The 13925-nt window shown below is 32.6% G+C and overlaps 1 long non-coding RNA gene across 3 annotated transcripts in view; it reads left to right on the forward strand.

Moving 5' to 3' along the window:
* Window positions 1–420: 420 nt before the first annotated feature.
* Window positions 421–13925, forward strand: part of LOC136271319 (uncharacterized) — a 182320-nt gene continuing 168815 nt past the window's right edge. Inside the window, exons 1-5 of one of the 3 annotated variants that reach the window (XR_010709238.1) lie at window positions 421–4564; window positions 5021–5196; window positions 5931–5998; window positions 6451–6500; window positions 6723–6869. This is a non-coding gene — a long non-coding RNA (uncharacterized lncRNA). Of the gene's footprint in view, window positions 4565–5020; window positions 5197–5229; window positions 5999–6450; window positions 6501–6722; window positions 6870–13925 lie in introns of those variants that run through there. The other 2 variants (XR_010709237.1, XR_010709236.1) reach the window with 2 other exon arrangements.

Here is a 13925-nt window from a genome sequence, read left to right on the forward strand (position 1 = left end):
ACCTGCCCCCTTAGTCTTTTTCCATAAAGATATATACAAGTATCATTCTTCGATTGACAATTCATTCACCAATGAATATTGCTTATATTATTACAACAATTATTCTTTCATGATTATTGTTCGTTAATTATTACACAATATGCTCATTGTGTATGAATTTTTCTTTATATGCGTCATTTCCCGCCGTTTGTCGACGAGAGAAGTAACGTAACTGTTAACAATCAATTTGTGGCAATGTAAGAGTGTTTTGCGTGTGCTTGCTACGGATAGGAAAAACTATATACAGCGATTTATGTACAAGATCGGTGTTTATAACTTCAAAATCAGTTGAACAGAGTGAAAAATAAAGTAATTTCAAAGTCATATCTTGGATACGGTAATTGGTAACCAATTTCTATTCATGTTTACGGGGGGGGGGGGTCATTTTTTATGGGGGTCATTTTTCTTCATGTTTAACATGAAGAAAAATAACCCCTGGGTCTTTTTTCTTCAGAAAAATCCAATTATTCTTCAGCTAGGGGGGTCATTATTCTACGTAGAAAAATGACCCCCGGTCATTATTCTACGGGGGTCATTATACTTCATTACACCGGCAGACGGATGCCATCTTTCTACGCCTTCACACTGGGCGATCACAGCTACTACCTACAAAATTTTATAATTTGTTTGAATGTTTACTTACATCAAGTAGTATAATATTGTTGATACAGCCGTGATCATATCGCATTGAATCACTACTCCGTATCAATGTAATGATTATATATTATATCTAAAATGATTAACCAGCAAGCTTTAATAATTTGCATATTTGTTGTTTTAAAGCCGTATAAAATGATAACTACATGTATTTTCTTGTATGGCGTGGGTAGAAACAGAGAAAACATTATGTCTATTTTGCTTAATTGATATTTTTATGCATCTTTGCATCGAACTTAAATCTAATTATAGATATGTCAGTAGTTGTGTTCTTCATTGATAATTAATATTACTTAAGCAAGTATTGATATTGTTAAGTTGTACCATATGATTGGCAAATCTAACTCTTTATTTTGTTTTTCAGCATACCACTGTTGTTCAACAAATATTCATCTCGAACATCAGAACTGTTTATCTATCTATCCAGATTTTTTCAATGATTTGAGCAATTGCAATTTTAATCTCAAGTTTGTTTCAGGTGACCATCGTTAGATTGAAATACATAGTGTGTGATTATGATCAAATTCGGAGGATACACTACGGCCAACGCGATTTGCGTATTTACCGCGAGTCCTCGTGGTGTGAAATTGATCGCGGTTTAGCACAGGTAACTCAGGTAAAACCGCGCATCCTCGCGGTACAACTTCTCACCTTGGCCACACCGTCGCGGTACTGTGAAACCAGTCCCAGGTGAAAACTATTCCTTGTTTTTAACGCGAGTTACCTCCCCCAATTTCTTCTCATACGGGAAATATGATTGGGAGAATTAACGAATATTAATTTATATTCCTTTATTTTATAAAAGGAGTTGATTGTTACAATTTATTATTATTTAATAAAAAGTGGGAGAAATAAAAGGAAGGTGTAATTATGCTAATACAGGATTTTGTATACTATTTTGTATACTCTATGGCGTTACATATAAATTAATCTTGGCACATTCATCGCTGACAATTCTTGGTTATCAATGAATTTAATTGATAATTATATACCCGGTAATAAACACTTCACCAAAATATCTTATTTCGCCTCGAGAAAATAATACTAATTAGCGTTTCATTTACAATCTTTCATATTTAAATCTTACCTTTAAAACATACCTTACATGTACACTTGGTCATTTCTCTTAAATACATTTAAAGAATTCGTTTAATGAATAACAAAATACATGTAGATATATAAAATGTTTCAAAGTGCACTCGCTCATCACCGCTGCGACCCGAGTTCTATCCCCGTGATCGACATTAATTGAATAGATATGCTGGTTGCCCGCTTGGACACGTGGGTTTTCTCTGAGCACTCCGGCTTTCTCCCACATCGATGACCCCACGCTAACATCCGTGCCAACGAAAGATATAAATATAAGTTGTATAACTTGTTTATCAAACGTTTTAAAATAAAATTAAAAAAAGGTCCAATCAGTTTACGAAAATGCTAATGTTAAAATCGTTTGTATTTAAAAATTGACTTTCCTATCCGATCTAGCAAAAGTATGATGTTCAGTGGGTCGCCCAATATTTATGTTTGTTCAAATTTAAAATTTTTAAAAATATGAATGATCATTTATTCTGGGGTATCCATCACATGTTAAAATGTCGCAGTGTCAGTTGACCAACAAAGGAAGGTGAATTGCGTAACATTACGTATACAGTATGTGTATATAGAATTTTGGTGGTTGCCGTCAAGGTGGGTGACCTGCAGCAATTAGTGTGACTTGGGGTCCGCTAAATAGAACTATATAGTCCGTTCTTTCAAACAGCAAAATTTTCTTGATAGAATGATTTAATTTCAAACAAATGAAAATTTGTTTTTTTTTATTTAAATTTTAGGAAATTATTCTGCGTATTCATAACACAGTATTGACAAAATACATCCATAAAATTACCTTTTTATGATATACTTTATACTCGATTGAAATACATTTAACGAACAGACTATAATCAGGGTTAATCAGGAATGGAGAGAGTAATTGAGAACACAGCTAAAGTAAATGTTATATACACATCTAGTATTTGTACTTTTTAAAAAAGTAAAAATATGATTGTTTGAATGAATGTAAGTTTTGAATCATTTTGGGAATCATATGAACAAAGATGTGTGTTTTGTGCATAAGTAAAAAGAAAACTCTTTACGCGATATGTTATATATTTTTTATTCCTCTAGCCTTGTTAAAATTAAGAAAGTTTTAATTTTCAATTTTCTTAGAATTTTATATATTTTGATTTTGGAGAGAGAGAAATAGAGAGAGAGAGAGAGTTGTCTCAACATTCGATAAGATTTCTCATGGCACGTGGTCAGAGCAAGGGTGCTGTCAGAGACAGGAAGTGTTATGTAATAGTTATACACACCCGTAAACACAGGGATAACTTTTCTATAAATTGTGTCGTACTTGTGATTTCTATATACCTGTCTGAATCAGGCATTATCTTATCTTCATGCAGTAAAGTTAGAAGGCGCGTATGATCAGGGACTTTTAAATATACGTCCCTGGTATGATATTTATGAAAACGCCCGTTACGGAAACATGTGCTATTATGTGCATTTCAATCAGAATACCGTTACGGCTAAATGTTCTACTTTAGCAGTTCACATAAAATATTAGTTATTTGAAGTGACAGTGAGAGGGGGGGGGGGGGGGAGAGAGAGTCTCAGCATTCAATAAAATTCTTCACGGCACGTGGTCAGAGCACGGGTGCTGCAATGGTCAGGAAGTGTTATGTAATAGTTACACACCCGTAAACACAGGGATGACTGATTGTCAATGTACCTGTCTGAATTATGAATTATTTCGCTCTAAGTGAGTCTCCGGTCCATATTCTCCACCCCCAATATTACCAAGTAGATAATCGACTCTCTTGGTCTCTCAAAACCCTTGATCCCTCGAAGTCAAACTGCTGTCCCGTTATTCATAATCTGTTGTTCTTTTACTCTCGATACTCCGAAGTGGCCGATATATGCAAGCGTTACCTAATTTTAACACCTACGTTGTCATTTTTAAATGGCTCAAGGCATTAGACGCGGGACCCGTGTAACGGGATTTTCTTCAGGTGACACTTGTCCTGCAAGGTGATAATTGTTCCATGATTGGCCATACCGTTGCCTATAATTAGCACAGATCGTCCTAAATGTACGTATAATCTGATTTATTTAAAACGAGAGAGAGAGAGAGAGAGAGAGAGAGAGAGAGGAGAGAGAGAGAGAGAGACCGGAAAATATTTAATGAGTTAAATAAGAGTCAGATTGAGGGGAAAACATGCATTCGTCAAGTTGAGTTGATGCCTACGGTAGCGACTTTATAATAGTACATCGCGCAATATTTGTCTTCTTTAAATCTGTGGCATATTTACAACTCATAATATGCAAAAAAATAATACTTTAAAATAAAATATTACTAATTTTCAAGTACACTTATATGCATGATTTGCGTAATACATTGCTATGTTTGGGACTCTTGAACAACATTAACAAAATACATATAGCAATAGTTTTCTAGAAGTTTTTGTTAAAAACAATTAAAAAAAAATAATGAATTTTTTCTTCTATTGATATTTATATCTAGATTCTAACAATAATTAAAACAGCGCTTGTTTTCTCCTTCTTGGTTTAATCCGTGATACAGATAACACGCGTGTTACGGTGTCTTACACCATCGCGGTAAAATCGTGGCCCCGCGATCACCGCGATGACAATACCGCGACGGTGTATCGCGGAAAGGATTAAAACACCATCACGGTGTCGCGGGAAAATACGGGATCCGCGTTGGCTGTAGTGTAACTTGTGCAGAACATGAAAATAAAAAAACAAAAGTACACTGTGGCAACGCACCAACAGCTGTTATGGGCATAGTTTGGGAGTTTGGTGATTATAGGTAACATATATTTGAAATTTTAAAAAAGATTCCTTCGCTGTACAGTATATACATATTATGATATAAATAAATATTTAAGTTTATAATGTTTCCCTAATTCAAGCGCCTGGGTTTATATTAACCATTCAACTTCATCAGCCTTGATGACATTTTTATTGCTTGACCATTTTCTTTTTTCAATGTCAACGCTATGTAAGAAATCAAATTCGGTGGCCACGCAATCACCGGTTTTCTTCATTCTTCACAGCCTGATGGATTTTAAAACAGACTTGCACCATTTATTTTTTTTTATTTTGCGGTCCCTTTGTCATGGTGACAGGGGTTAAATAGTATCCATCGGATAATGAAACGATTTATAAATAGTTTCTTTGAAATATTGAAAATGAAATTAAAATGATGTATCATCATTAATGCTGGTTTAAAAAAAATAATGAGTTTATATTTTTTTCTTTAAAGCATCGCCACCAGATTTGACCTAGACCATCCTGATCTATTTCAACCATCCGGGTTCCTCAGCCTCAGGAAATGAAGAGGATGGGTCCATTTCCTCCCTTTTATTCCCATTTGAGCAGTAACGAACCCTCTAATCTGTTTTCGCGGAAAGTCACCCTTATATCATATGTTTAAACCAGGTTGTGTTTTCATCATTTTCCTTCCAAATTCGTTATTTAGAAGGATATGTGGGGAGTTTTAAAGGAATTTGGACACGATTTGAGCTCAAAATTTAAAACTATATTTTTCCAATTTTAATGTTTAGAATGGTAAATATGGGTACTTTGAATGCTTTGTCAAAATTTGAAAGTCAACATTGAGTTATGAGCAAGATAAAAAGCATTAAAATCTTTGTTTTGTAAACAAAGCCCGAGCTTTGTTATGGTTTACATATGTTTTATTGGTATAAGTCTCAATCAAATGTTGCTTTTTTCTGTTCATCTTGTTATCAAAGAACACATTGAATCAGTTTACCTTGTTTGCCAAGAGTCATTTGCTAAGAAAATGGTTACTCCATACTTTACATTATTTGTAAACAAATATAAGACTTGAGCTTTGTTTACATAACAATGATTTCTTTGCTCTGTGTCTCTCTTATAACTTGACTTTTAAGATTCAAATTTCTGTCAATCATTCAATATGAGCAAATAAACCATTTCATACATAAAAAAGAAAAATGAAAATTTTGATCCAAAATCGTGTCCAAGTTCCTTAAAAACTGTTAATACTTACCCTTATTTATTAAATTGAAATATATTCACATAAACTGGACTAAAGATGTAAGTGAATTTCAAATATAATGCATTCATTATATGAAATCAACATATTACTTTGTCTTGCCACTGGGGTAGCTGATTTTCATCTAACTCTGTAGTGATGAAAATTGAAGAAGCGAGCCTGACCTCAAGTTGCAATCCCAGACCTGGGCCATAAACACTTCAGGTTTGTTTGAATTTTCTCCAGAGCTTTTAGATTTGTGTCGCTGAAAATGACAATGCATTCAAAGCAAGAAAAAAGGCAATTTCCTAAAATCATTAAAAAATCATCATTGGTGGAAAGAGGGGGGGGGGGGGGGGGGTAGCGTAGTACACTTAATTCACTTTCATTGTTCATTTTCGTATTTTTACTTTTCAATTTTTCACTTGTTTAAAAACAGTGGGGTCAACTCACTCCTTGACTTTTTGATATGCAAATTTAAGAAAAGAATTTGCTGCGACAAAAAGTGGGGGGGGGGGGCTGCCCCCTACGTCCCCCCCCCCCTCGAAGATCGAGGACGAAATATACATGTACAGTAGGTTCAAAATAAGTACAACTCTTTGTAAAAGCAGTTCAAACACAACTTTTCCATCGGCTGCTGCTTTTTTAATGGTCGTTTAAAGTTATTTTAATTGTAGACTTTTGCCAAAAACAACTGCCAATCGCAAGAAGCTGTCATAAACATGAGGTTTGTGCTAAAAACCAAACTTTTTGTTTGGAGTTATCATCACGGTTAATTGATTTAAATCAGTATTTTTTAAAAAATCATATGTGAGAAGATATTTTGAATACAAAATAATGAAAATTTCTTACTTTATTTTGTACTTTTTTAAGTTATTTTATTTATAAAGATAAACATTTAGAAGTTTTTTAAGTGTATAATCAAGTAAATTAAAATGTTTTGTTAAAGAGTCAATGCCTTAAAATCGCAGCAACGTTCAAGACACACCCAAAACACACCTAAGTCTCACCGAAGACGCACCTAAGACTTACCGAAGACACACCCAAGAATAAAACATTTCGACCATTGGGGCAATTAAAATACCTGCTTGAAGGGGTATGAAGCTTTGATTTTTATTATTAATTATTTGTTTTGTTTGTGCTTCTTTTGTTGAATCATTTTTCTTGACAAAAGTAAACCAGTGTATTCATATAAGCTCATTTCCAATATATGCAATCGACTTGATTAATTTTAATAGAATTGTTATTTTTTCGATTAAATCAAGTTTATTTGGTGCTTGTTCTTTTTATTACAGCGATGTAATAACACGGATATGTAATAATGGCGTTAATAAGAAACCCTCAAAATAACTGGTTTCATTATGACGTCAAAGTGGGGAATGTACTGCGACGTTCGTATTAAAAGAAAAAAAATATGAAATGTACTAGGATATTCGTATAAAAAGAAAGAAAGATGTTGTGTACAAAGAAGTTCGAATAGAACAATAAAATAAGTTGTTGCCAATAAAAAAGATTTCAGATACAACAACGTTCTATTGCATCCCCCCAACCCAAAACAGTATACATACTAGAACATTGTCAACATAATTAACTATTTATATTACAGAATACATCCTATAACATTATTACCATGATTAACTAGTCATATTACAGTATACATACTATAACATTATTAACATAATCAACTATTCATATTACTGTATTAATCCTATAACATTATTAACATAATTAACTATTCATATTACAGTATACACACAATAACATTATTAACATAATTAACTAGTCATATTACAGTATACATGCTATAACTTTATTAACATAATTAACTATTCATATTACAGTAAACATCCTATAACATTTTAACATAATTAACTATTCATATTACAGTATACATACCATAACATTATTAACATAATTAACTAGTCATATAACAGTATACATACTATAACATTATTAACATAATCAACTAGTCATATTACAGTATTCATCCTATAACATTATGAACATAATTAACTATTCATATTACAGTATACATACTATAACATTATTAACATAATTAACTATTCATATTACAGTATACATGCTATAACATTATTAACATAATTAACTAGTCATATTACAGTAAACGTACTATAACATTATTAACATAATTAACTAGTCAAATTAAGTATACATACTATAACATTATTAACATAATTAACTATTCATATTACAGTATACATACTAAAACATTATTAACATAATTAACTATTCATATTTCAGTATACATACCATAACATTATTAACATAATTAACTAGTCATATTACAGTATACATCCTATAACATTATTAACATAATTAACTAGTCATATTACAGTATACATGCTATAACATTATTAAACATGATCAACTATTCATATTACAGTATACATGCTATTACATTATTAACATGATTAACTAGTCATATAACAGTATACATCCTATAACATAATTAACATACTTAACTAGTCATATTACAGTATACATGCTATAACATTATAAACATAGTTAGCTAGTCATATTACAGTATACACACAATAACATTATTAACATAATTAACTAGTCATATTACAGTATACATACTATAACATTATTAACATGATAAACTAGTCATATTACAGTATACATCCTATAAAATTATTAACATAATTAACTATTCATATTACAGTATACATACTATAACATTATTAACATAACTAGACTCTTGTTGCTATAGCAACAAAAAGGTCTTCCGTTTCTCATGTATAAATCTGAACAAAAGATCCATTTCTCTTGTAAACAGAAAATGGATATTATTTATACTAAAAAGGAATTCCCAAGAAATAAACAAACAAAAAGACAAAACTTCATTTTTGAGTACTTTCTGTGACGACCGGAAGTTACGCCGGATCATACAAAACATAGTAAACATATCTTCATACATTGCCTTGTATTTCCTCAAATTTTGGATGTTCAAGTTTTTGTTAGTTATAATATCTCGTTGAGAAATGGTTTTTGTCTCGGGACCGGAAAGGAACGAACGGAAGTGATTAAGAAATTGAAAATACGTATTTTAGTACATTTACCTATGATAAGTGTATTGTTCATCACATTGAGTAATATGCTAAAAAAAATTTTATTTAAAAAAAAACAACCTTTTATTGCTTTTATTTTATCACTTCGAGTGAAAACCGGAAGTGACGTACGACCAAATGGAACCCGTTAAACACATGTTCGTTCAAATGTCCATTATCCATAAAAGTTTAGTGTCTTGATCTCTCAAAGTTTCTGAGATCTTGGGGGTAGTTTGTTTTTTTAAAAGAAGGCTACCTGAGATATTTGAGATGTCTCAACGGAAGTAGAACTTTTTTGGTTTTTTTCACCATCTGTGGATGACCTCCTGTATTTTTATAACTAAAAGGTTACTTCCATGCCAAATAACCAACATATTTTTAAAAAATCAGAATTTGGTGTACTTTCTGTGACGACCGGAAGTTACGCCGGATGAAACAAAATAGTGTTAACACGTGTCCATACACAGGTCTATAATCCTACAAAGTTTGGTTGTTGAGGTCGTTACCGTTTTTGAGATCTCGTCGATATAAGGTTTTTTGTCTCGGGACAGGAAACGGACAAACGGAAGTGCTTAATGAAATTTAAATTTTTTATATCTTGTTACTTTCCTATTTTACATTATTATTCATCGAAGTAGCTAAAACTATCAAATAAAAACAGTTTTATGGATAATCAGTTTGATTTGTTTGAACTCTTCCGCTGTGGACCGGAAGTGACGGAAGACAAAATGAAACTGTTTAAACACATCTTCAATCAAATGTCTATAATTAGTGAAAGTTTCGTGTCTTAATCACGTACAGTACCTGAGAACTGGCGGGTACAAAATATGTTTAAAAAGCTTCCTGAGATAATCGAGATATATCACCGGAAGTAGATTTTTTTTGTTTACTTAACATTGTATAGATGACATATGAAAGGATCTATACTAATATCTTTATTTTATGGGAGATAAATTAAATATGTAAAAAAAAAATTTTTGAAGTGCTTCCTGTGACGACCGGAAGTTACGCCGAACAAAACAAAAATGTTTAAACACATCTACAACTATAGGTCTATCATCCCACAAAGTTTGGATGTTCAAGTGTTTACCGTTTCTGAGATCTCGTTGGTACAAGCTTTTTCAACGCGGGACAGGAAACGGACGACCGGAAACGATTTTTGACAAAATGAAAAAAAAAACGCCTCGAGATATTGTCATTTTTTTCCATTCCAGAAAATTTCACATAAATCTATCCAGTCATTTCTGAGAAATCTTGTGGACAAAAACTGGGAAAAAAATAATAATAACTAGACACTTGTTGCAAAAGCAACAAAAAGGTCTTCCGTTTTGATATACATGTATCAATTTAACTGTAAGACATTGCTTCTCTTACATGCAAAAAAAAGTTGATATGATAATTATTGTGAATGATATATCCAGACGTTACTTACATGTAAAACAACGAGAATGAAATAGAAATCAATTTTTTAAGTACTTTCTGTGACGACCGGAAGTAGCGCCGATCTAAACAAAAATGTTAACCATTTGTACAATCTTTCCTCAAAGTTTGGTTGTTCACGACTCTGCCAAATCTAAGATCTCTTTGAAACAATATTTTTTGTCTCGGGACCGAAACGGAAGAACGAAAGTGATTAATAAAAACAAAAGCTGGTATTTCTCGTACATTTGCTTAATGTACATCACTGTTTATCAGGCTCGATGAAATTCCAAGAAAGTCAGCTAAACTTGTTGAAAACAGGATTTGTTTGAACCCTTCCGGTAAGAACCAGAAGTGACAGTTGACAAAATTAAACCCGTTAAACACATCCCCAATCAAAATTCTATCAAACAATCTATGAAAGATTCGTGTCTCAATCACTTACAATGACGAAAATATTGCGGACATCAAATTTGTAAAAAGAAAAGCTACATAGAGATATTTGAGATATCTCACCGGAAGTAAAATTTATTTGCCAATTTAAAATTATATAGATGACATATGTAAGATTGTATACTGATATTTTCATTTTATGTAAAATGAATAAAACAAATTTTTGAAGTGCTTCCGGTGACGACCGGAAGCTACGCCAAACGAAACAAAATAGTGTAAACACATGTACATACATAGGTCTATCATCCCACAAAGTTTGATCGTTCAAGTCGTTACCGTTTTTGAGATCTCCAGGAATCAAGGTTTTTTGTCTCGGGACAGGAAACGGACAAACGGAAGTGCTCAATGTAAATTGTAATTAAAAATTTTTTGTGTACTTGCCCTTTCTACTTAATTGTTCATCGACTTCACTACAAATATCAAAGGAAAACAGTTAAACTGATAAACAGCTCGATTTGTTTGAACTCTTCCTGTGTGAACCGGAAGTGACGGAAGACAAAACGAAACCGGTTAAACACATCTTCAATCAAATGTCTATCATCCATGAAAGTTTTGTGCTTTGATCGCTTATAGTTTCTGAGATCTCGTTTGTACAAAATGTGTTTCAAAAAAGCTACCTGAGATATTTGAGATATCTCACCGGAAGTCAAAACTTTTTTTTGAGTTAACATCGCATAGATAACCTATGCATAGATTTATACTTATATATTTATTTTATCGAAAATAAATTTTATGCGAAAAAATAGTTATTTTTGAAGTGCTTCCGGTGACGACCGGAAGTTACGACGAACAAAACAAAATAGTTTAAACACATTTACAACTATAGGTCTATCATCCCTCAAAGTTTGGAGGTTCAAGTCTTTATCGTTTCTGAGATCTCATTGTCCATAGCTTTTTGTCGCGGGACAGGAAACGGACGACAGGAAGTGAATTTTGAAAAAATGAAAAAAACGCCTAGAGATATTATCATTTTCTATCAGTCCTGAAAATTTCAAGAAAATCCATCCCGCCATCTCTGAGAAATCTTGTGGACAAAAAAAGGAAAAAAAAAATAATAATAACAAGATTCGATCTCGTTGCGAGCAACGAGTGGGTCTTCCGTCCAATTTTTGAATAGATAAGATTAAACTTATCAATTCAAAGATAAAATCATAGATTTAAGCGAAAAAAAGAGAAAAAAATTTTGCGGCACTCGAGGCTTGAACCCGGGTCGCCTGGGCCATGTCCACGACTATAACGACTGAGCTACTCGGACTCCGCTTCAGAACTTTGACGCTTAATTTCTCGAGAATGCCTTGATCGATTTTAAAACTAATTACATATTATTAATCAGTAAAAGGGTCACTATAAGGTGTAAAAATTTCAAAGAAGAATTTAAAAAAATAAAAAAGTCGAAAAATTCAATTTTTCAAATTTCCTTCCGGGGACGACCGGAAGTGACGGCGGACATTCTCATGACCGAGGTACATTAGAAAAACGGTAGATCTATCATCTCTGAAAATTTCAGCTCTATATCTTTGCTCGTTTTTGAGAAACCCGACAGACAAAATTGACTTTTTAAAATCGTAAACGGACGATAACTTCCGACCGGAAGTGTATTTTCAAAAAATATAAATTATATATCAGGTTTGGATAAAAACACGTTTATATTGAAAATTTGAGCGAAATCGACCCAGCCATCTCCGAGAAATCGTCTGCACAAAATCGGTAAGAAAAAAAAAGAATAATAAGAACTAGAGGAAAGCTCGTTGCAAAGCAACGAGTGGGTCTTCCGTTAATGTCGGAAGTAAAGCTGGAAGTTCCTGTAAGAAGCAGAGCTCTTAAACCAATAACAAGAGTAACTAAACTATAGAGATGAAAAAAATCGAATTATTCCTGGTACGACTTAACAAAACCGAATGATTTTAAGTACGAATTAACAAAAACCAATTTGATTTCAAGAACGACTTAACAAAAAAAATCCGAATGTGTTTAAGTACAACTTAACAATTATTTTTGGTACGAGTTAACTTAACTATAAACATTACGCTATTTTTTAAACCAAGGAGGTGGAATCAAAATTTCCGGAAAAATCAATTTTTAAACCCAGATATCTCTGTAATGCATTGTCCGATTTGAAAACGGCTTTCAGTGTTAGATTCAGCTTATTAAGCTCTACAAAATACATATTCATTTTTGATTTGATCAGAAAATTTATTTTTTTGAAAAATTTGTTTCACTTCCGGTTTCGACCGGAAGTGACCAATTTTCATTTCGAGCCTTATTACAGAGGTAAATCGACCAAATCATAACCATTGAAAATTTCAAGCCTCTATCTTAAAGCGTTTTTTAGAAAAGTCCGGGACAAAATGACTTTTTAGAATTTTTAAAAATGACGTCACGTCAAAACGGAGGTGACGTTCTCTTTAAAACTTTAACATTTTTGAGGGACACTAACTTGCAAATATCTCTGAAAATTTTATCAAAATCGGTTGAAAACCTTTTGAGTTATGAGGCAAAAAAGGAGTCAGAAGAAAAGAAAAAGAATAATAACTAGAGCAAAGCTCGTTGCAAAGCAACGAGTGGGTCTTCCGTTAATATCGGAAGTAAAGCTGGAAGTTCCTGTATGAAGCAGAGCCCTTAAACCAATAACAAGAGTAACTAAGATAAAAAGATGAAAAAAATCGAATTATTCCTGGTACGACTTAACAAAATACAAATGATTTTACGTACGACTAAACAAAAACCTTTCTGATTTCAAGAACGACTTAACAAAAAAATCCGAATGTGTTCAAGTACGACTTAGCGATTATTTTTGGTACGAGTTAATTTTACTTTGAACATTACGCTATTTTTTAAACCAAGGACGCGGAATCAAAATTTCCGGAAAAATCAATTTTTAACCCCCGATATCTCTGTAATGCATCGTCCGATTTTCAAACAGATTTCAGATTCGTGTTCAGCATAACAAACTCTACAAACCTCGTAAACATTTTAAATTAAAACGAAAAATTCGAAAATTCGAAAATTTTAAAACACTTCCGGTTTAGACCGGAAGTGACGGAAACTAATTTCCAGTCTTATGTCCAAATAAAAACGATCATTGCTTCAACACAGAAAATTCCAAGTCTTTATCTTGAACCGTTTTTGAAAAACGCCCTGGACAAAATTACTTTTTTAAAATTTAAAAATTGACGTAACGTAAAAACGGAAGTGACGTTGTAGTTGAA

This window comes from Magallana gigas, chromosome 9 (genome assembly GCF_963853765.1).
Source record: "Magallana gigas chromosome 9, xbMagGiga1.1, whole genome shotgun sequence".
Classification (NCBI taxonomy): domain Eukaryota; kingdom Metazoa; phylum Mollusca; class Bivalvia; order Ostreida; family Ostreidae; genus Magallana; species Magallana gigas.